This window comes from Pleurodeles waltl, chromosome 4_1 (genome assembly GCF_031143425.1).
Source record: "Pleurodeles waltl isolate 20211129_DDA chromosome 4_1, aPleWal1.hap1.20221129, whole genome shotgun sequence".
Lineage (NCBI taxonomy): Eukaryota > Metazoa > Chordata > Amphibia > Caudata > Salamandridae > Pleurodeles > Pleurodeles waltl.
The window spans coordinates 73,331,036-73,351,691 of NC_090442.1; the positions used below are offsets into that span (position 1 = coordinate 73,331,036).

The 20,656-nt window shown below is 48.9% G+C and overlaps 1 protein-coding gene across 1 annotated transcript in view; it reads left to right on the plus strand.

Annotated features, from left to right (window-relative positions):
- The first annotated feature begins 371 nt into the window (after nt 1–371).
- The window catches only part of ARTN (artemin), a 122,128-nt gene continuing 101,843 nt past the window's right edge, over nt 372–20,656 (plus strand). The window contains exon 1 of the mRNA XM_069227821.1: nt 372–477. The gene's annotated coding sequence lies outside the window, so the exon portion shown is untranslated. The remainder of the gene's footprint in view (nt 478–20,656) is intronic.

The window sequence follows — 20,656 nt, forward strand, 5'->3', positions numbered from 1 at the left end:
CCTCTTCACACTTGTGCGCCGCTCCGAGCACCCCAGGCCAAGAGGCACAAGTCTTTCAGCACCGACAGGACGAGGATCACACCATACTGCTGGTATCCCAGCAGCGTGCCAGGATCTCAGCAGGGCACCCACCGTCTGTCAGCCCTCAAGGGGGCAGGAACCAGTCTCTAAGCCCGTCTCTAAGCACCAGGAGGGCTGGATCACAGCGGGGCGGCCGTCTGTCGGCCCCCGGGAGGCCAGGATCACACGGTCTGACGTCCTTCTCCAAGCTCCCGAAGGTGCCAGGATTGTGGCGGCGGACCCCTGTCTCTCAGCACCCCAGGGAGGGGCGCAGGAGTTCCCATCAGTGCGGGCCTAGTGCTGTGAGGCCCCCTCCCTCCGCACTGGACCCTCCCAGTTTCCTGTCCGGTAGCGCTTGGTTTTCACTCTGAGCGGATTGACGGCCAGATCCGGGCGGCCCAGGAAGGCGCAGTCTGGGTGAGTCTCTTCTGAATATACACCCACCACCCCCGCTTACATACCTCAATATACACACCTCATCTGCACGCCTCATTTATCTACCCAATGCCTACACTTAATTTACATACCTCAAAATCCCGATCAGATGTGCTGCCTCACTTACGTGTCTCAGTGCAACATGCATACCTCGTGTACACGCCTCAAGAGCTGTATATCTCACACCCATACCTCGTATATACATACCTCATTAATGTACCTTACCTCGTATATACATACCTCATTAATGTACCTCACCATTCGTACCCCGTGTACACGCCTCAAGATCTGTATATTTCACATCCATACTATGTGTGTGTGTGTGTATATATATATATATATATATATAAAATAATTAATGTACCGTACTATTCGTATCTCGTGTACACGCTTCAAGATCTGTATATATCACCAGCCATCCTATATATATATATATATATTTATAATAATAATATAGATAGATAGTGTGTGTGTGTATAGATAGATATGCCTCATACTATTCCTGTCACGTGTACACACCTCGAAATGTGCATTATATTCACACGCCTCGGTATTTGCAGGTGTCAATATTCATATGTCTCACATACCTCTTATTAACATCCCTCAATATGTGCCGCTTGCTCACACGTCTCAATAGCGTCTATCTCACTGTCCACAATATATATATATATATATATATATATATATATATATATATATATATATATATATATATATATATATAATCTTATTAATGTACCTAATTATTCGTATCTCGTGTACACGCCTCGAAAAGTGCATTATATTTACGCGCCTCGGGATGTGTATGTGTCACTATTCCTATCTCTTGTATACCCCTTAGTGATATACCTCAGTGTGTACATCTCGTTTACAGCTACAATAGCCGCAGCGTTTTTGCACCAACACCTGTCCCTCGTATATGTACCATACACCCGACTTAAGTAGCCCGGTGTTCAGCACATTTGCATATCAGATGTCTGCCTCGTGTGTGCCCCTCGTGTGTGTGCCCCGAGACTTCTCCGTACCCACCGCTTACCCCTGGCAGTGCACGTGCCTGTCTGTACCTCAATGTTAACGCAGCTTCCGTGCAGCGCCTTGTTTACAAGGCGCTTTAACACCTGCGCGCGGGGTGTGCAGCGCGCTCCGCTCGCACACCCCTGCACCTCATGTGCATACCTCAGTATTTACTCCTCGGAGGCGCCGCAGCGCGCGCGTGCAACTCAAAAAGTAGGCCTCATTACAGCGCCTCGGAGTGCTTTGCTACTCACTCCGATACCTGGTTGTTTACACCTTTATTTACACACACACGGCGGCCTGTGCCCCCGCTTACAGCGCGCTGTCTTCACCCCCGGGCCCTGCACCTCAGTCCAACACATCAGTGTTTACAGCCCGTAGCGCGCGCGCCTTTTTCCCACAGTTCGGCGTGTATGCATGCCTCGAGGCGCTGCTTCACTTGTGCCGGTGGTGCGCACCAGCACTCGTTTTTGGGATCATGGATTATCTTTCACCATCAAGCTTTGATCCAGAAGAGAGAGAGAGATAAAGCGGGGAAAGAGACACGCGGCAGAGAGAGAAAGTGGGAACGAGGAAGAGCCCGCGAGAGGGAAGTAAAGAGGCAGGAAGTTGGGTGGGGGGTGAGACTGATCACACCAGGAGCCTCAGTGCTCATCCACAGCGGGGCTCTAAGGTGCCACAGCAGGTCCTGGCAAAATCTCCCCCCCCCTCAGCTTTTTTTTTTTTTTTTTAACAAATAAACCCCTCATTGCTAGCACCCCCTTTACATGTATGCCTTGTTCTGAGGTGCTTACACACCTACGGGGGTTAAGAGAGCAGCAGAGAGGAAGGGCGATTGGGGGGGTGGGGGGGGGGGCGGGGTAGGATGTGGAAGGGACAGAAGAGGGAAGCATAACCGAGCACCGGAGAGAAGCTAGGAGAGAGAGAACGGAAAGTACGGGTAAGAAAGGAAGAAATAAACGGACGAGGAGATAAAGAAAGTGGATAGAAATGAGAAAGGGTAAGGAAAAAGAAAGAGCTAAAAAAATAAGAAGGAAACAAAGCTAAATACAATAAAAAGGCAGAGGAAATGAAGAGACGCAAAAGAGAACACGGGAAAAAGTCTAGGAAAGGAAAACTTAGAAAGTGAAAGAATGAGCGCGTGGGAACTGAAGCTGAGACACGAACAAGAAGAAACAAAGTGAAAAGGAAGAAAAAAGGAAGGAGGACGAGAGGAGAGAAGACGTGAGAAGAGAGGAGACGGAAAGGGGGGGCTGGAGGGGTCGGACACAAGTGGGGGTGGGACACAGACTGAAGGTGAGAGAACCTGGGGAACGCCAGAGAGGAGAGGAGGGGCCGGGGGGTTCAAGGGGGAGAATGAAGGAATTAGGAAGAGCGGAGGGGAAGTGAGAAGAGGGGAAGAGAGGAAGAGATGAGGAGAGAGCAGGAAGGAAAGAAAGGAGGACAGCGGAGGAAAGGAAGAGGAGAGGAGAAGAAAGGAAGAGAGAAGGAGACAGAAGAGAGGAAGAAAAGAAGAGAGGATGAGCAGCGGTAGGGACAGGGGATAGAGCTGACGGGGTGGGTGGGGGGGGCGAGAGAGGGGGCCCGGAAAGTTCCCTTGAACTCTAGCGCCGCGAGGCCATCTTTGGGTTTGTTAATCGCTAAATATTCCCTCCTGACGATGAGAGAGGTGGGTGTGTGATAGAAAACGGTGGGAAGAGAACGGGAGGAGGAAAAACAAAGGAAAGATAAGGGCAGAGAAAGCGCGCGAGAGGGGGATACTGCCGAAAAGATAAAGAGACGGGTAAGAGAGGGTTAAAAAGACACAGAGACATGAAGAGGAGTTGAGAGACAGATGGCAGAATGATGAAAGGAACTATAAGGAGAGGTGATGGGGGCAGCAACAGAGAAAGGAAAAGAACTGCTGATAGAGAGAGAAAAAAATAAATAAAAAATAAAAAAATAAACACAGACAGACAGAGCTAGACGGACAGGCCCGGTTCCAGGAATTTACACCTGGATGGGGGTCAAGGGTGTGTTCGGGTGGGCCAATGTGTGCCCAATTTTCGACAGCTCTGGAGGTAGACTACAACCTGGGCTCTGGTGCCACTGCACCTGCTGCATCGTTGGCAGGTAAGCCCCCGCCTCCCACTGCAGGTCGCCTCGGACGTGAACTCAGGTCGCCTCCGGGCTGTTTGCTTTTCACGGGCATACCCAGTTTTGCCTCGGATTGTAGAAAAATAGGGAACATCATCTAAAAGCGGTATTTTTCTCCCTATCAGGACACAGGTAAAACAGCTATTGTTATAAAAAATGTACTATAAAATATATTCTAGAGATTTTTTATTGCCCCCTGACTGATAATTAAAGGGAACAAAAGTGAAACAAAAAAATCACATTTGCGGACATGAAGGGAGCACTTAACAGGTGCTTCCTCTGTGGCCTCTTTTGCTGTTACTGGGAGGGGCAAAGGTCATGTTTGGGTGGGGGTGGCCCACCTGCTAGGACCGGGCCTGGAGACAGAGAGGAGAGACATACAGAGAGGAGAGAGAGGGGATAGGGAGTGAGACAGAGAGAGAGACATATAGAACCCTAGAGGTGGAGCGAGAGTGACGTAGGCCCACACGGAGAACGTTCTAGAGAGAAAGAGACCTAGAGATGCCGACAGTGGGAGGTAGTGAGTGAAACATAGAGAGGAAAGATTAAATAGATAGATGGAGGCAGAGAGGGGGTGAATAGAGAGGGCGAGACATCAACAGGGCGGCTGAGAGTCGGAGAGAGGCTGAGCTCGAGAGGGCCCAGCAGAAGGCAGGAGAGGGCAGAGGAGGAGAGATGTTGAGAGAGGGTTGTGTGATCTGGTCCTCCCCTGACAGGCACTGAAGGAGGCGAGGCCAGCCCCCTGGACAGGCAGATGGAGCTGGAAACATACTCAGGACCACAGATGTGGCAACATAAAATCAAATTATGAGGCAGGTTTCACTAAATTATGTCACCAGAAAAAGCAAATTATGCTGCATAATTTTTCAAGACCTGTCAGTTTTATTTTGCTGTTTTGTCATTTCATCACCTGGTATTACTGTATGGGCAGGGCTTAATTTGTGAAAGGAAATGTGCCGGGGCACTGCGATTATCGGTGTGCAGAATACCAAGGTTTGGTAGTCTTAATCCAACCCCGTGCCTCTTTCAGACTCTCCCCGCATCTTTTTCTCAATCCGCCAGGTTCTTTTTAATCTTGCTTTTACTGTTGCCACTGTTGGTCTGTCTTTCTCTTCCTTTCTCCGTTATGTTTTTTTTATCTCTTGCTTTGGCTGAAAGTCTGATGCGGAAGATAAGTGTCGCTCCCCAAAAATGAGTGTCACAGAGTGCAAGCACCGGCTCAAATTAAGCACTGGGCTTCATCTCATCAGTGCCAGTTTAAGACTTGAGTGCAGCAATCAGTACCTGTAGTTCTTCGTTTGGGTTCCGCTCCTAAACAGCCCCACTTGTGACATATTTTAATAGCTTTTGAACCTATTGAACTAAAAAAAATATTGTTGATATCTGCAGGTTCTGCAGGAGATGTGTGTTAAATCCGTAATTATGCGGACAGTACCGCGCCTGCAGAACCGCATAATTCCTGTGCCTTTCCCCGAAAAGTGAATGTTTGCAGGTTTAGAGAGCAGGGGAAGGTTTGCCGCCCGGTGTTTGAAAAGGTCATGACCTTGGCTTCCGGTGTGGCAATCAGTGACTGGCAGCTTCACTCCGAGCTCTGTGTTCAAAGGTGGAGAGAGGACTTTGTGGACAGTGCAGCAGGACTTGAGGATGGGTGGGCTCATCGGGGGAGGGAGGACGATGGACTTCAGACAGCTTCGGGGCACTACAGGGTGGATGGGGTGTCGTAGGCCCTGATGTCACTGCACCTGCTGCTCCTTTGCCTGCTGGACCCGAGTGTGGTCTTTCCCACAGGAAGTCTGTCTCAGAGCTGCCCTTCTGTGCGTATTCTAAGCGCTGTGCGATGGAGGTCACAGAGTGGAGTGGCCAGCCTCAAGGCAGGATTTGGGGGTCTTCTTAGCTTCAGGACAGTCTGCGGGGGGTTGTCGGGTTATGGTGCGGGAGGGGAGGAGGTTGAGGGATGGGGAACATTTGGGGGCGACCTGCTAGCCCACTCGCCTGCTGCTGGGGTCTGACCTCCTGTATCGCTGCCAGTGGGTGGGAGGGCCACCGGGGTGTGATTTATTGCCCAGTGATTCATTGTGGTTACAGTTTCCAGTGCCCCCGGCATGTTATATGGCTGTGGTATAGAGTTATGTGCGTGTGACATCAGCAGAGCCGACATTTCACGCATACTCCTCATTCCAGGAGCCTCGTGAAATACTTCAACAAGTGGCATTTTCCAGAGGCGAAGAAAAAGCACTTCTGAGCCTGTCTGCTGTCAGGCGCCCCCAAAGGAGGGGTGAGATCCCATCTTAGGGGCTGGGGGGCACATCTCAGGCCCTGTCTGCTCTCAGAACAGGGTGAGATAACATCTCAGGGACTAGAGGGGGAGAGTGAGGAGATCACATCTCAGGGTCTGGGGGGGGTGAGATCTCAGGGGCTGGGGGGGTGAGATCACATCACATCTCATGGCCTGGAGAGAGAGGGGGGAGATCACATCTCGTGGGGGGGGGGAAGGAGGGTAGATGACTTCTCAGGGCCTGGAAGGGGGGGGGGGGGGCACATCTCAGGGCCTCGAAGGGGAATGGGGTGAGATCACACCTCAGCCCCTGCCTGCTCTCTGATAGTGAGATACCTTCTCAGCCCCTGTCTGCTCCCAGGCCTGCTCTGTGACAATGAGATCACGTTAGACCCTTTGTGCTCTCCGAGTGAGATCACAGCTTAGAGCCTGTCTCCTTGTCAGAGAGTGAGATCACAGCTTAGCGGCTATCTCCTGTCAGAGAGTGAGATCACAGCTTAGAGCCTGTCTCCTTGTCAGAGAATGAGATCACAGTTTAGAGCCTGTCTCCTCTTTGAGAGTGAGATCACAGCTTGGAGCCTGTCTCCTCTCTGAGAGTGAGATCACAGCTTAGAGCCTGTCTCCTTGTCAGAGAGTGAGATCACAGCTTAGAGCCTGTCTCCTTGTCAGAGAGTGAGATCACAGCTTAGCGGCTATCTCCTGTCAGAGAGTGAGATCACAGCTTAGAGCCTGTCTCCTCTTTGAGAGTGAGATCACAGCTTGGAGCCTGTCTCCTTGTCAGAGAGTGAGATCACAGCTTAGAGCCTGTCTCCTCTTTGAGAGTGAGATCACAGCTTAGAGCCTGTCTCCTCTCTGAGAGTGAGATCACAGCTTAGAGCCTGTCTCCTCTCTGAGAGTGAGATCACAGCTTAGAGCCTGTCTCCTCTTTGAGAGTGAGATCACAGCTTGGAGCCTGTCTCCTATCTGAGAGTGAGATCACAGCTTAGCGCCTATCTCCTGTCAGAGAGTGAGATCACAGCTTAGCGCCTATCTCCTGTCAGAGAGTGAGATCACAGCTTAGAGCCTGTCTCCTGTCAGAGGGTGAGATCACAGCTTAGAGCTTGTCTCCTCTCTGAGAGTGAGATCACAGCTTAGCGCCTATCTCCTGTCAGAGAGTGAGATCACAGCTTAGCGCCTATCTCCTGTCAGAGAGTGAGATCACAGCTTAGAGCCTGTCTCCTGTCAGAGGGTGAGATCACAGCTTAGAGCCTGTCTCCTCTCTGAGAGTGAGATCACAGCTTAGCGCCTTTCTCCTGTCAGAGAGTGAGATCATAGCTTAGAGCTTGTCTCCTCTCTGAGAGTGAGATCATAGCTTAGAGCCTGTCTCCTGTCAGAGAGTGAGATCATAGCTTAGAGCCTGTCTCCTGTCAGAGGGTGAGATCACAGCTTAGCGCCTGTCTCCTGTCAGAGAGTGAGATCACAGCTTAGAGCTTGTCTCCTCTCTGAGAGTGAGATCACAGCTTAGCGCCTATCTCCTGTCAGAGAGTGAGATCACAGCTTAGCGCCTATCTCCTGTCAGAGAGTGAGATCACAGCTTAGAGCTTGTCTCCTCTCTGAGAGTGAGATCATAGTTTAGAGCCTGTCTCCTGTCAGAGAGTGAGATCACAGCTTAGAGCCTATCTCCTGTCAGAGAGTGAGATCACAGCTTAGCGCCTGTCTCCTGTCAGAGAGTGAGATCACAGCTTAGAGCTTGTCTCCTTTCTGACAGTGAGATCACAGCTTAGCGCCTATCTCCTGTCAGAGAGTGAGATCACAGCTTAGCGCCTATCTCCTGTCAGAGAGTGAGATCACAGCTTAGAGCCTGTCTCCTGTCAGAGAGTGAGATCACAGTTTAGAGCCTGTCTCCTGTCAGAGAGTGAGATCACAGCTTAGCGCCTATCTCCTGTCAGAGAGTGAGATCACAGCTTAGCGCCTGTCTCCTGTCAGAGAGTGAGATCACAGCTTAGACCACTTCTGCTGCCTGACAGATCAGATCTCAGTCCTGCCTGGTGTCTGAGAGTGACATCACATCTCAGACCAGGTCGGCTCTCTGAGAGAGAGGTCAAGTCTCAGGCAATGTCTGCCCCCACACCTGATTTCTCTAAAGGTGAAATCACGGCCCAGTGTTGTCTGCTCACTCGGTGGGTGTGATAGCATTTTTATCTCTCAGAGTGAGATCACACCTCGAGCCTGCCCTATCGCCTGCTCTCTCAGAGTGACATCTCAACTCGAGCCTGCTCACTCAGTGTGAGATCACTTCTCGGACCCTGTCTCTTCTGGGAGTGAGATACACCTCCGCCCTGTCGGCTCCCTAGGCCTCCTCTTTGAGGGAGACATCACACCTCGAGCCTGCTCCAAGGCACCTTGAGAGGCACGTGAGATCACCCACCAGCCTCTGTCCGCTCTTTCTGTCCCTCTGTCAGTGAGATCACCCCTTATGCCCCCGTTCCCTGTTTACTCTCAGTAAAAACCTTCCCAGAAACACGTGAACCACGCACCTGTTTAGTGGTTACAGGGTCTTGGCATACCTCCCTTTCCCAATGTGTGATCCTGCATACATCAGATTCACTCAGCAGGGGTGCGCGTGCTGACGTTTGAAGACAAGAGATATAATTAACCCTTTACTAGTTTAGGAATGCAGCCTGTAGGGTCGCACTACAAGGGTGAGGATGCGCAGCCTCAGTAAATCTCTGGATAAGGAAAGCCCCCTGGGATGTCTCAGGGTGGTGCACGGGCAGTGAAAAAGTTCTGGGGGTGCTGAATTGGAGCAGGGTGAAGTAAGAGGCATTACCAGGGCCCCTGGAATTATGCGATTGTGTGTCCGCTGCAATTTTCGCATAATTACAGATTTGACGCATTTTCCACATAATCCACCATCTGATGCATAATCTGCAGATTTTAACAAAAATAAATTGTTTCTAGGTCAAGCGGTTCAAAAATTACAAAAAATGCAGTGCATGCACTGCTGCTCAGTGGAAGGCCCTTTGCAAAGTTACATTTTTTGTCAGTCGCGACTCACGGCACAGAAAAGGGCCGGTGTGGTGGGGGGGTGGGGCCGGGGTTGGCGGGGGAACGACAACAAAACAAACAGAAAAAATAAATGAAAAAACCCAACTTACCTGACTCCTCGCCGCTGCGCCGCTCTTCTGGCTCCACTGTGCAGGCACAGGCTCTCGGCGTGCCCTGTGGCTAATCCTAATGCTGCTCTCATGCTGCTGGCAGCATGAAAGCAGAGTTAGGATTGGCCGGAGCGCCATGGCTTGGCGTTCCCAAGCCGGGAGCCTTTGTCTGCTCTCTCGAACTCGGCAACACAGTGCAGTGTTGGAGAGAGCTTAGTGCGCATGTGTCTTTGGCCGGCCCGAGACAGCCGGCCAAAGACACATGCATGCTGCTCATCACTCCCCCGGCCCCGTCCGTTTAAAAATAAAACAGTTATTTAATAAACATAGTTTATTATTGTTTTATTTTTAAAGTTTTGCAGCTGCTGCTGCTGGCGGGGAGAGACGCTCCTCCACCATAGCTAAGAAGCCGCCACTGGTCTTTGTTGCTATATTTGGGTGCTAAATTGGTATTAATGAGATCCAACAATGCCCATACAGTGTTAAAATGTTTGAAAATGACAAAATAATGAAGTAATACTATCACAAAATGTGCTGCATCATGTTGCATGACTTGGCTCTTCTTGTTGCTTGATGTACGCAACTGCCGCATAATTTGGCCCTCCCCTGCCACATAATTCCAGTGCCCTCGGTATTACACCCTCTTCATTAACACAAAGGGGCGCACTTGCCATTATTTCACACAGCAGTGCACAGCTGCTGCTCTACTTTGTGTGAAAGGCCGAGAGTAGGTCAGTTACTAACACAAGGTGCTGCTGCGCTCTTCAGCACTCCCAGGATGCCTCGCGCCACGCAACCATGCTGCAGAGGAGCCTGTGTGAGTCTAGAACACACTATTATACTGTAAGGGGCCTATTTATAAGAAAGTCACGCAGCACAGCACTGTGACAGGTAAAGGGCAGGAATGCGCCGTATTTAATATAATACGGGGCATTCCTGCCTTTTCCCTGCGCTGGTGCCCTTTTGGCTATCTAGCATCAATGCAGGCGCCCTTGCACCATGGTGCAAGGGTGTCTCGGTTGCATGCAGGATTGTTTTTGTGCAGGAAGGGGTACCTCCCTGCACAAAAACCAATCCCCTGAGGCATTTTCTTCTTTCTATTTGTGCTACACATGTAGAAAGAGGAAGAAACTCCTACGTCTTTTGGTAAATCTGGGAATGCATCAAAATCCATTGGAGTCGCTTGGGAACACCCATGCAGCACCCATAGAACGCCTCCCTGGTTCAGAGTAACGCATCCCAGCGATTTGAACTGTGTTCCTTTAGTCTGTATTTAGCAAGCCACTCAAGGCCATGCAAGGTGGCCTTGCGTGGCTTGATAAAACACATTTAAGTTTTGTGCCGCACATGCACCACGTTGCGTCGTGGAAGAGTGATGCAACTCCCTTATACACTTGGCCCCAAGATTCTAGAACACACAATTAGACTAATTTTTAAACGTTTCCCGGTTTGTATGTGTTGCACACGTGCAAACTGGGAACACTCTGGGGTAAAAACAATATTTTCTCCTAATTTCCATCTGCCTCAAGTGGGAATAGTATTTTCTGTTTTACAAATGTGAAAAGATAGGTCTGTACATCTGAATCAATGTGTGGAAGAGGGAGAACGCCTACATATCACCCATGCAGTGCTTCATTTGAGCCAGTGGTTGACGATGGGGGCCACTGGTACTCATTTTTGGGGACAGGCACTTATCTTTCCAAGTAAACTTCGTACTTGTATAGCACACTACTCACCCGTTAGTGTCTCAAGGCACTGTACGCATACTGCTGTAGAACCCCTCCTGGCTTTTCCCTGTGAGGTGCCCACTCCTGGGCAACCTCTAGGGTGAAGCCAGGCATCCCAGTGCTGTTGTGGAGATTAAGAAAGCTATTGCCCAGAGTTGGACCCATGAATTAGATTAGGCACCAATGTGAGAATTATCAGGTCTGAGGAAATTGAGCCCAAGACCCACCAAGGCAGGAATTGAACCCTGGTCCTGGGCCAGATTTCTGCATCAGGGTCTGCCGCTCTAACCATTGAGCCACACTTCTCCCTCATCAAATCTTTCCTCATCAAATATTGACAGGGAGCAAAGGAGGGAAAAACAACACACACACACACAAAGTGAAAAGACACAGAACGAGAAGTGCCTTGTAGCGGATTAAAGAGGCCTGATGTGAATCCAAGACTATGCAGCCTTGGTGTTTGGCCCGCTGGTGCCCGCCGCGGTTCTCAGCAGAGCTTTGGGCACCGCCAGTGATTCTTTTACAAATTAAGCATTGCAACCAAGGGATGCCCCTTGATGCAAAGTAATGTTAGATGGCACATAAGCAATGTTTTAGTGCAAAATATGCTTTGTACTGGAACATAAATCCCAAATCACAACTGTGGGCCAGTTTGCATCAGAGCAAAGTGTTGATAAATCTGGCCAAATGTACATTTGTAAAGTGCATGCTCATCTCTTGGGACTGAACAACAAATGTCTGTTGTTAACACAACTCAATGGCACACATTTTATTGACTTCTGAAGGATGAAAGGCTGAGTGGACCTGCTATGACCTGAACCTGTGTCCATAAGGTCAAACTGGAGCTGATGCATTGGTCCACAGACTCATCAGACTCAGGTGAAGAATTGAAAGCTGTTTGCTCATCCCCCACAGTCAACTCCAATCCACACTGCATAGCAGGCTTTATAGTTTTACAAGTACTTTTTATCCACATTGCCCAGCTTCCACAGATTTGCAGTATGGTAGTGCTGTAAAAAGTGGGATTTTTACTCCATTTCGGTGTTCCTCTTATCAAAATCACAAGAATGAGAACCCGAGCAGCCTCTGCCGAGATTCAAACTTGGTGACCTGCAAGTGACACACAGACAATAGAAATACATTTTTAAATCACTGTGCAATATTTTCATCATGGTCCAACCCTCTTGATGAAACTGGGACTGTTTCACTTCAGACATCCGTCACCAGCCTTCACCAGTGGAGGGAGGGGTGATGGTGGGTGGGGGGGGGGGGGGGGAGGGGGTGGATGTATATATTGATCCGAGTAACCGAAGAGGGGGCTTTCTTTTTGAGATTTTAGATCTGTCGAGTGTTGGCTGAGGCATCTCTCTGGAAATCACAGCTAGAATAAGAGGCTTATCTGCCTCTCACAAACAAAAGAGCACTTACCTGTTCCTAACATGTTTTACAGCCTCAGCTTTTCTCAACATATTAAGGTAACCCATAGACAGGTGGAGCATATAGAATGGTTCTTTGTTTTTCCATTCATGGGAATCAGACGTGCTGTGTCTCTGGGTCTGTAACTACATCTATGTGATATTTGTATAGTGGAAACCTATCTATAAGGGCAGTGGGGCGATGTGCAGGGTCCAAGGAAAAGGGACAGTCGATGTGTGATTGGACAGAGAGTTGGTGTCTTGGCTCAGTTAACGTCTGATTGGACAGAGAGTTGGTGTCCTGGCACAGTTAACGTCTGATTGGACAGAGAGTTGGTGTCTTGGCACATTTAACGTCTGATTGGACAGATAGTTGGTGTCCTGGCACAGTTAACGTCTGATTGGACAGATAGTTGGTGTTCTGGCACAGTTAATGTCTAATTGGACAGATAGTTGGGCCCATATTTATACCTTTTTAGTGCCGCATTTGCGTCATTTTTTTATGCAAAATCAGCGCAAACTTACAAAATACAATTGTATTTTGTAAGTTTGCACCCCTTTAGCATCAAAAAGCAGCGCAAATGCAGCGCTAAAAAAGTATAAATATGGGCCTTGGTGTCTTGACACAGTCATTATGGATCGGATGGATAGTTAGGAGCCTTTTGACGAGGTGGTTTGTGTCAATCCTGCACCAGGCAAGGTGGTGGAAGAGTGACAGAAACCATAAATGCAATTCATGAAGCCACGCAAGGACACTTCGCGTGGCCAGGAGTGGCTCCATAAATCTGGAGTAAAGTAATGCAGCGCAAATCAGTGCATTGCCTTAATCTGTGGAAGGGAGGCATTCCATAGGTGCTGTGTGGGTGTTCCCACGCAACACCTATGGATTTTTATGCATTTCCAGATGTACCAGAACTGGTGAACCTGGGAATGCGCCTAAAAGACACCCCTCTCCAGGAAGGGTGAAACAAGGGGAAATGTCTTCATTTCTCCTTGTTAATTGCTTTTTCTAAGTGTGCTGCATTCTGCAGCCATAGATAGAGGAATATGCCTCAGTGGAGTGTTTTTGATCATGAAGGTGTCCCTTCCTGCACAAAAACAATCCTGCCTGCAACGCAGGCACCCTTGCACCATGGTGCCCGTGTTTGCGCTAGGCAGCCCATTGTGCGCCAGCGCTGGGCTAAGGACGGGAATGCTCCACATTGGAATAAATATGGTACATCCCTGCCCTTTCTCTGTTTCGCTGCATAGCGTCACAAACTCGTAAATAGACCCCTTGGTGCTTACCAGTGGAAGTGGACTGTTACAGCGTCATGGTGTAGCGGGCTTTACAATATCACTGCTTCCATTCTATCCTGAATTGCGCCAGGGTTGGGGCGGTCCTGATGGAGAGGGAGATGCTTTTCCAGATCCTGTGTGCATTGGTGGAGAAGGCCTGGTGCCTGTGTTTTTATCCTTTTTTGCACTTCTCTGTCTCCAGGCCGAAGGTGTCCTGCCTGCAGGTGATCCTCGCTGTATTGTGCTGTTCAAAGTAATGTGCATCCAAAGCCACAAGGGGGAAGAAGCTTGTTTATGTCTGTGGCCATCAGATATTACTTTAAAACAGTCATACTTGGTGCCAGATAAAATGATCTGTAACCCTAATCGGACCACTCTCATTTTGATAATCACTAATATGTTAATTCCATAAGCATATTCTTCGTGTTCCTGAAATCCAGGCGTGAAGGGAGGATTGTGAGAGGTTGTGTTTTTGTGGTTGACAGACACACATATGATAGTAGACTGGCCTGCAATAGTGTCTCCACTGGGAGAGGTCTCATGTTCACATGATTGACCCCTCAGAACTTGCAGGATAGAGTGCAGAGGAAGCTCCCTCCCCAAACCAGGCCTCTTGCTGTTCACAAGAGGCACGGCCAACCAAGTTACGGCTTCTGTAGGAGCCAGAAGCAACCAAGTAATGGCTCCTGCAGGAGCCACAGCCAACCAAACATTGGCTTCTGCAAGATCTGGTGCCAACCAAATAATGGCTTCTGAAAGAGCGAACACCACCAAGTAAGGGCTTCTACTAGAGCCACCACCAACCAGACAATGGCTTCTGGAAAAGCCAGAACCACCAAGTAATGGCTTCTGTAGGAGCTGGTGCCAACCAAGTAATGGCTTCTGCAGGAGCCAGCGCCAACCAACTAATGGCTTCTGCAGGAGCCAGCGCCAACCAACTAATGGCTTCTGCAGGAGCCAACCAAATAACGTCTTCTGTAAGAGCCAACACCCCTAAGTTACGGCTTCTGTAAGAGCAAGCACAACCAAAGAATTGGCTCCTAAAGGAGGCAATGCCAACCAAATAATGGCTTCTGCAAGATATGGTGCCAACCAAATAATGGCCAGCACCACCAACTATTGGCTTTTGTAAGAGAGCACCACCAAGTAGTGGCTTCTGCGAGAGCCAGCACCACCAAGTAATGGTGTCCGTAAGAGCCTGGGCCACTAAGTGATGGCTTCTGCAGGAACTAGTGCCAAATAAAATAATGGCTTCTACCAGAGCCTGCACTAACCAGTCAATGGCTTCTGCAGGAGCCAGTGCCAACCAGATAATGACTTCTGTAGAAGACAACCCCAACTATATTTTACTTCTACTAGAGCCAAAGTCAACGAGATAGTGGTTTTGGCTTGAGCCAGCGCCAACGATGTAATGACTTCTGCAGGGGCCAGCACCACCCAAGTATTGGCTTCAGCCAAAGCTACTGCCATCCAAGTAATGGCTTCTACAGAAGCCAACTTAAACCAAGTAAATGCTTCTACAGGATCTGGTCCAATGAAATAATGAATTCTAGCAGAGCCAGTGCCAAGTAAATAATGCCATCTAAAAGAGAGTGCCAAACAAGTAATTACTTCTTCAGCTCCTAGCACCAACCAAGTAATGGTTTCTGCAGAAGCCATTGCCAACCAAAACATTACTTCTGCAGGAACCAATGCCAACCAAATAATGGTACCACTCAAGTAATGGCTTCTTCAGGAACAACGCCAACCAAGTAATCACTTCTCAAGGCTCTAGCGCCAGCCAAATAATTTCTTCTACCAAAGCCACTGCCAATTAAGTGATAGCTTTTACTGGAGCCAGTTCCAACCAAATATTGGCTTCTACCAAAATCAGCTTCAACTAAATAAAGGCATCTAAAAGAGTCAGTGCCAACCAAGTAATGGCTTCTACAGGAGCTAGTGCCAACCAAATAATGGCTCCTAGAGGAGCCAACGCCAACCAAGTAGGGGTTTCTACCAGAGTCAGACTCAACCAAATGAAAGCATTTTATGGAGTCAGTGCCAACCAAGTAATGGCTTCCGCGGGAGCCAGCACAAACCAAATAATAATTTCTGCAGGACGCAGAGCCAACCAAGTAATGGCTTGTACAGGTACCAACCAGCTAATGCATTCTAGTGGAGCCAGTGCCAACCAAGTGATATCTTCACACCCAACACTTGCATGCCAAGTTTCACCTCACACTTGGAGGCAGGACGTTCTGATATGAAGTCGAGGGGAAGAAGTGAATGGAAGTCTACATCTTCCAGGGTACCCTTCACCAGGCTCCAGTGATGGGAAGTGCTGAGGTGCCTAGAAGGCTGCTTTGAGGCACATGATAGACTGAACTTTATATTCCCATCACACCCTGCAGGGCTTAAGCACCGACTTCGGTGGAACTACAGACTGAAGCAGTGTGGCCATCTTAGAGGCTATACCTCCACTGTAGGGAATGCATTATATACATGAGGGTTGTAACTCTTACACTGTATGGAAAGGTAAGTATAGTGGATAGATACAATTGGTAGACAATAAAAAGGTGAACATAGAATAATGCAGTGACCATGAGGATGGAGGGCTAGGCAATGACCCGGATGTGATGTCATTGTAGGGTGATAATATTGACCTCAATATTTTGTCATACATCCTCTTTGAGAACCGCGGTTGAGATCTTTTTGGGTGATCATATATTTTCAGCCCGTCTGTCCTTGATAGCCTGGTCCATTTCAGGGACATTGAAAGCCCGTGTGATGCTTGCCCCCCTCACCAGCTCAGGCGTGCTGTTGTGCCAGGCCTGGTGCTCACACAACAGATCATTGTGGATCTCTGATCCCTTTGTACGGCACAAGCCACTGCAGTCCCTCTTGTTGGGGCTCAGAGTATCCCAGGACAGAGGCATCTGGGCCTAGCCCAAGGAAACCTCACTGAAACCGTACGTCCTGCTCATTTTCAGTGATGCAACAGGGCTTTAGGTAAGGTGCCTGCCAGCCACCCCAGTGCCGCAAGAAGGGGAGCCCGAGTCACGCATCATCCCAGGAGAATTCTTTCTGTAGCTCCTAGAAGCTTTCAGGCTGTAAGTGCACATGCCAGAAAAGTGTTGACCATGGACTCACCTGTTGTCAAGTGTTTCTGCCCAAGATCAACTGTTTTGTCATTTTGCTGGCAGTGATGTGACTTCTGCACGCCAGGTAAGAGCTGATCGGTACAGGTTTGGGCCCTGGGTAGGGAAGGATCTCTCTCCAGTGTCTTATGGTTGTGAGCACTATGGGGCAAATTTATGTAGGTTTTGCATCACTCTTGCGTCCCGCAAGGGCGACGCAAAACCTAAGTTGGATTTATCAAGCCACGCTAGGCCACCTTGTGTGGCCCTGCATGGCTTCATAAATGCAGAGGAATGCAAGTTAGCACAAATCACTGCATTGCATTACTCTGCATTTCTCTGCCCCAGGAAGGTGTTCCATGAGTGGAGCATGGGTGTTACCCTTGGATTTTAGTGCATTCCCAGATTTACCATGAGAATCTGTCAAAACCTTTTGCCTCCCCAAGGGAGATGTAACTGGTTGAGAAATATCTTTATGTCTCCTCATTTCTTCCTCTTTGTTTGCGTGCTGCATTCTGCAGCACCCAGGAGGAAAAAGCCTCAGGGGATTGTTTTTGCGCAGGAAGGTGTCCCTTTCCTGCAGAAAAACATTCCTGTTTGCAAATCAGGCACCTTTACACCATGGTGCCTGCATTGGTGCAAGGCTGCACATTGTGCGTTAGTACAGGGGTACAGCTACATAACTATGGCCTTTAGTGCTTAGCACAACTCACAAGAAATCAAGCAGGAACTTCACTACTATGTTCCTTCCAAGTGCAGGAACAGGCCAGAGCAGAGCCAGGATTTAGATTTCAGACTAAGAACAATGTATGGCCTGTAACAGCGGTCTGGCAGACTGGGCTCCCTGAAGCCCCTGCTCCTATTTGGTGGCACGGGGGTGCTTCCCTGCACCAGGTGACTCCTACAAGAATGTTATCCGTCCCCCCAACCTCTGCCCCTTCCTTTCAATGTCCCATCTCCACCCAGCTCAGCCCCGAAGCTTCACCACAGGACCCCACCGACAAAAAGGCCCCAAATTAATCCTCACACTTCAGCAAAGTTGGCAAACTTTGCACTTAACAGTTTGAAAAGTTTGCCAGGTTGTTTTAAATTTCGGCAACATTTGCTTGAAGATGTATCCGAAAAAAATGATAAAAACACGTTTGGAAGAGACTCTTCCAGGACGGTTTTAACTCAGTAAAACTAATATTAGCAGCATTTTCAGTACATTTTAAAGCTTTGAGAACTTCACGAAAAATGAAAAGTTGCGAAAGTGGAATCTTCCCCCGGTTGCCCTTCCCTGCTCAGCCCTCCGTGAACATGTCAGGCCCCCTCTCCACGGCCTGATCACGGCGACAGAAGCCTAGAATAACCTCCCATTCCGGTGATTTAATGCTGAATTCCCTCTGGCAGCTGTGTGGTTTTGATCCCGCGCGGGAAGTTATTGCATCTTTTTGCCAAGAGCGGCGTCTATTAATACATTCATTTTACTTCACTCTGGGCCTCCCCCTGGGCTCTCCTGCAGCTCAACACATTTGATTTTCTTTGTTTTCAATCTTGCCTTCCCATCACCCCCTGCGGTGTTTGGTCCTGAGCCTGGTGGGTTGCCATGGGGATCCCCGAGAGAGGTTTGATCTCTGGGGATCACCCCCGTCCCGGTGCAGCAGAGGCTGGGAGCGATTCCATTCCAGCCAATAACAGGGTAGATACATGACCGGGGGCCACAAGCACTTGCCCCTGTGACCGGGAAAATGTTTAAATTATCAGGTGGGGAGCACGCTTGGGATATAGTGACAGTTATCTTGATGGGAACATACCTAGGCCCATATTTATGAAAAATGACGCGCAACTGTGCTAGCGCAGTTGTGCGTAAAAAATGTTACCATGAGATGACGCCATTCCCTAGCGTCATCCATGCGCCATATTTAAGAGAAGACGCACGACGGTGCTAAGGAATGGTGAGCATCTAAAAAAAAAAAAAGACGCTAGCCGGTGATGGGTGGCATTAGGGAAAATGGCACTAGTGGGCCAAAAATGACGCTAGACTGATTAGCGGCAAAACTTCTGTTGCTAGTCAGCCTAGCGTAATTTTTTGTCTCACAAGCAGAAAAAAATTACTCCCTGTCTAAGTATAGACAGGAGACATTACCACAACCCCAAAGTCCACCACAGGGGACCAGTGTCCCCAGGACAACCCCAACATAACCAGTGCCAGCCATGTAAGTGGGCCCCAGTGGCACACAACAAACAAGCATGTATACTTACCTATGATGGGCTCCCTTCTCCTGTACTGTCACTGTGGTGTGGGTGGTGGTGATCCTGGGGGTTGGGGTGGGCATCTATATGCCCATTGTGGTGACTCCGTGGTGTTTCCTCATGGAAATGTGTCTAACAGCACTTTAACGCCTGGTCTGACCAGGCGTTAAATTTTGATGATAATTGGCCTTAGCATCATTCTTTAGGTCTGCCTCCTTAGTGTGCGTCGTTTTAGCATCGGGTTTTAAATATGGCGCTGGGGGGTTAGCGTCATTTTTAGGAAGGGAACGCCTACCTTGCATATCATTGTCGCAATTCGATGCAAGGTGGGTTGGCGCTTCCTAAAAATGTCGTTAACTCAGATATTTTGACGCTAGACCCATCTAACGTCAAAATGTAAATATAGAGTTAAGTTAGCACCTCTTTAGCGGAACAAAAAATGACACTAAGGCAACGCTAACATTCCATAAATATGGGCCCTAGGAGCATGTGACTGATATCAGGATCCCTGTACACCTGGGATCGAGTGACTGGTATCAGGGTGGGGGCACAGCAGAGATCAAGTAATAGATGTAAGGAAGGGAGCACAACTGGGATCAAGTGACTGATAACAGAGCATGAGTGCACCTGGGATAATGTGACTGATATCAGGGTGAGAGTGCACCTGGGATCAAGTGACTGATATCAAGGTGAGAGTTCAGCTGGGATCATGTGACTGATATCAGGGTGAGAGTTCATCATTGATCAAGTGACTGATATCAGGTATCAGGCTGAGAGTGCACCTGGGATCAAGTGACTGATATCAGGGTGAGAGTGCACCTGGGATCAAGTGACTGATATCAGGGCAGAAGGTGAAAGCACAGCTGGGATCAAGTGACAAGAGACCAGGATAGTAGCACACTTAGATCAAGTGACTGATTTCAGAATGACGGCTCACCTTGGATCAAGTGACTGGTATTGAGCTGGAAAGTGGAAGCACACCTGGGATTCAGTGAGCGATATCAGTGTGTGAAGAAGAACACACCTGGGATCTAAAGAATCGTATCAGAGAGGGCGCTCCCCAGGTTTCTATTGAAATATCAGGGAGGGAGTGTACATGGGATAAAATGAATGATCTCAGTGTGGGAGTGCATTTGGGATCAAGTGACTGATATCACGATGAGCACACACCTGGGATCAAGTGCCTGAAATCGGGGTGGCAGTGCACCCGGAACAAGTGATTGATGTCAAGATGGGAGCGCACCTGGGCTTAAGTGATGCTGTCAGCATTGGAGCACCCCAAGGATCAAGTGACTGATATCCGAGTTCCAGTAGAAAAGGGATCAAGTGACCGGAATCAGGGTGGAAGCACACCTGGGATCAAGTGACTGATATGACAGCAGCGTGCCTGGAATCAAGTGACTGATATCAGGTTGGGAGAACGCATGGGATCAAGTGACTGATGTCAGGATGCAAAGCACCTGACCTCAAGTCTAATAAGACCTGGGATCTTATGACACAGATCAGACTCAGAGACTGATATTAAGTGGATATTTGGATGCACAGGGGAGTGTAATTATAGAAGAGGAAAGAAGCAGAAGAAATCCAAGAGACCTATAAACATACGCGGGATATAACCAGTAGATGAGGGAGATTGGCGCTATGGGAGACACACAGGTACGTTAAGGGAACAGGTTCAGTAGAAGAACGCAAGGGGGGCATGTAAGGTCATTCAGTAGGGTATAAAAACAGCAGCAGAGAGAGGGGGCAGCGATCTGCATATTTAAAATACTCTGCGCCGGCACCACCCAGAAACTCCTAAAGAAACTGCAGAGCATCCAGAACGCCT